Genomic DNA, 4,081 nt, shown 5'->3' on the forward strand with positions numbered 1-4,081 from the left:
ATGACCAACCTAGATAGCATATTGAAAAGCAGAGACATTACTTTGTCAACAAAGGTTCATCTAGTCAAGGCTATGGTTTTTCCTGTGGTCATGTATGGATGTGAGAGTTGGACTGTGAAGAAGGCTGAGCGCCGAAGAATTGATGCTTTTGAACTGTGGTGTTGGAGAAGACTCTTGAGAGTCCCTTGGACTGCAAGGAGATCCAACCAGTCCATTCTGAAGGAGATCAGCCCTGGGATTTCTTTGGAAGGAATGATGCTAAAGCTGAAAGTCCAGTACTTTGGCCACCTCATGCAAAGAGTTGACTCATTGGAAAAGACTCTGATGCTGGGAGGGATTGGGGGCAGGAGGAGAAGGGGACGACAGAGGATGAGGTGGCTGGATGGCATCATTTGACTCGATGGATGTGAGTCTCAGTGAACTCCGGGAGTTGGTGATGGACAGGGAGGCCTGGCGTGCTGCAATTCATGGAGTCCCAAGGAGTCAGACACGACTGAGCGACTGATCTGATCTGATCTGATTGACTAGAATCAATGGATATCTAGTGAAGTTATCTAATTAAGTTTAAAACTTAGTAAGGAATATACATCATTTAAAAGGAAGGCATAGCAACCCACTCCGGTATTCTTGCCTGGGAATCCCCAAGGACAGAGGAGACTGGTGGGCTACAGTCCATGGGGTCTCAAAGAGTCAGACACAACAGGGACTAAGCACAGCACAGCACAACACACATATGTCATTTAAATAACACATAGAACATTGAAACATATGTGTTGCAACCCTGAAGTGATAGATTTAAAGGACTTAGAGTACCACTTCAGGCCAACATGTGATAAAAGGGATTAAATTTATTAATATCTTCCTGACTGATATGAACAAAAATCTGGACAAAATATATGATTTTGTGGCATTGTTCTCTGGTTAGCAAAGAGCAATGAAACAAACAAGGTGAGCCCTATGATTGCACAGGCACCGATGCTCTGAGAGAATTTGCTGACCATAGCACAGGAGGCAGGACATTAGATGAGCCCAGCCAAGTACCAAATCAGATTAAATAAAGGTCTGGGGTGACTAAGGTTTATAAAGAAAGCAGAATAATAAAAAGAAGATATTTGTACAAAGAGAGAAATCTGGAGATCCATATACGGTCGCCCTCCAGAATTCGGCAAATTACTTATACAATCATATGAAGAAATCACCCAAGACCAAGAGAAGAACATCTAAAATGATTAAAGAACCATCATATGCACTTGCAAAGACTATGAACAGCACTTATTCCTCTCAGCCAAAGTAGAGTGGTATATAATTCAAGGCTTATTGAGTAGAATATTTAGATTTAGCCTAAATTATTTTCAGGTATTACCTAACAGTGCTTAATAGTAAGCTCCAGTGTGGGGAATTAACTGTTCCCATGCAACTTCCATGCAGGGGGACACAGGTTTGATCCCTGGTGGGGGAAGTTCCACATGCAATACATTGTTGCCAAAAATAAAAAAAAAAGCATGAAGTCCAAATTTAAGTCTGAAGTTACAACTTTAAACTTTAACATATTTTATTGCTTTCTGTGATGTTTTATTTTAATGACCATGTAGACAAAGTAAATTATAGAGTTTATCTACAGGCTGAGTTTCAGTGGTGACTGAGGAAAAGGGAGGTAAGTGAATTCATATAATTGCAGCCAAATAACTGTTGTTATGTTACCAATTTTAGTCTGGACATAGAGGGAAAAAACAGTATAATATTAATTTGCGGGAAAAAAGGTGTTGGAATCAATAAAAATATATGTTATGATTTTTGTGAAACTTGGTACAATTTGATAAAGTGACTTGAAAAAAAGTGGCCTGATAACAGAGCTGACAAAGTAACCCAAAAGGAATAGTATAAACAGTGAGATATTTCAAAGCATATTGTTAAAGAGCGCTTGATTTATTTGATGACAAGATTCATAGTGGAACTATGAAAGAACTGATGGAGTGAACAGAAGAAATAGTCATTAGTTAAGACGGCAGTTAGCAAAAGAACAGCTGATCCAATTACATGGTTGATGTTACATGGAAATAACCCATTTGTGGGTGAATTTTGAATGGAGATGATTGTGAATGGTTGGAACTTCTACAGAAGGCAAGGTTTATCTAATTGAATCACATGATGGAGTTCAGAGATTGTTGTAATGTACAACTAGTCCTCCAGGTACAATGTTGAAAATTTTTCTCTGGGTGTGTGTGTGCTCAATCACAGTGACTCTGCAGCCCCATGGACTGTAGCCCACCAAACTCCTCTGCTCATGGAATTTTCCAGGCAATAAAATTTTTATCTTACTTTTATTATTTATTTTAATACTGTATATTATTTATTAATACTATTAATATCCTATTGATATTAATATCATTTAAACAATTTATATTAATTATTAGTATATTGATTTTTCTTCCAACTGCAACTAATCTGACTTATTCCTCTCAGACTTTAAGGATAGCACATAGTGAACTCACTTGCAAATCTACAAACAATTCAAAAGTTGATAAAAACTTTCCAGATGAAATTCCTATGTGATCTGCCAGCACTCAGTGTCATTTATAAGAAAAGTCTTTCAAGTCAATGACAGAACTAGGCCAGAAGCAATGAGGATAAATTAAGTGATAGAGGATGTTCAATGGTCATCTGAAACTATGGTATAAAAGCCACTAGCAGTTCCTTTCTCTTTCACATGGAGTAACAGAAAACAAAAATCTACCCTTCATTTTTTGAGGATGCAAAACTATTACATTTGTGCTTTTAGCCTATCGGAGTTGATGCAGACAAAAATGTGCTTCATATACTTTATTTGATACAAATAAAAATATCAAGTTAGATTACAATCATTTGAACATAGTGAAAACTAATGCATAGAAAATGAAAACTTGAGATGGTATTCAATATGCTTAATTTTTTAATGGTTTTATTCTATTGAATAGTTCTAAACTTGGCATCTGAATGTATCCAGTGTTTTAGATAGATAGAAACATAGATAAACAGATAAAGTATGTTGGATCTGACCCAACCCTGAAAAAGCCCACTTAATAACTCATTTATTTGCTTTATGTTTTCCATATATCTTACCCCTTTTCCTTAAGAAAATCCCCTTTTCAGGGAGCTCATTATATTGGGGTTATCCTATTCCTTATATCTTGTTCCCAACAAATTCTACTACCCTTACATAATTTCTCAAATGCAATTATGTCATCATTTTTCCTTAATTGTTGTAACTGCGAGTTAGATTTCCATCAGCTGGTCCTCTACTTCAGGTTCACAAAATTTTTATACTCTCTTTTTCCTTTATCAATTAGGTATCCATATCTGATATTCACTATATTTTTTCACACATATTATCTCACATATTTTTATGCTTTTATGGCCCAATAGCCTACATTTACTTTAGTACCAGAGTATTTTCAGGAAATTTGAGTCATAACTTGGATTGTAACACCAAGTCGTTTGATTTTGATGATATCGGCTTGCTATCTTTGGTTATGAAGGTATCAATAAAATATTTTAAAACTAAGAGTGGCTACCATTTTAGTAAGCTTGTACATGTTTTGTGATACATTTCCTAAATATTGCAACATAACAAAGAAAGGAAATGTTTTATTTTGAATTTTCACATATTAGGGATCACAGGCTCAGAGATACTAAATAATATAATATGCCTAAGTTTATATATATAGCAAGTAGTGGAAAGCAGAGTTGCACTCAGATTCATTACTTATGGTCTATGCTTATTTCATGTCTTCATATTGCCTATGAAAATATTTTCAGAAAAGATCATGAAATGGGCACAAAACAATACAATATTGTAATAATAAGTAATTAGCCTCCAATTAAAATAAATAAATTTATATTAAAAATTGTTTTGATCACTGATATTAAAAAAATTCATTTTGATTTTTGCTAATGGCTTTTCTAGCACACACTGTGAGTTTATATACTTTATTTATTTATTTATATACCTTTGTCTGTCTTAATTGTGAGCCAACCAAGAGTATTAGATAACCATCAAACAAAACTAAAAAAGAATTACTGAAACCATTTCATGGCATTATAC

The sequence above is a fragment of the Bison bison genome, unplaced genomic scaffold (genome assembly GCF_000754665.1).
Source record: "Bison bison bison isolate TAMUID 2011002044 unplaced genomic scaffold, Bison_UMD1.0 scf7180017864347, whole genome shotgun sequence".
Lineage (NCBI taxonomy): Eukaryota > Metazoa > Chordata > Mammalia > Artiodactyla > Bovidae > Bison > Bison bison.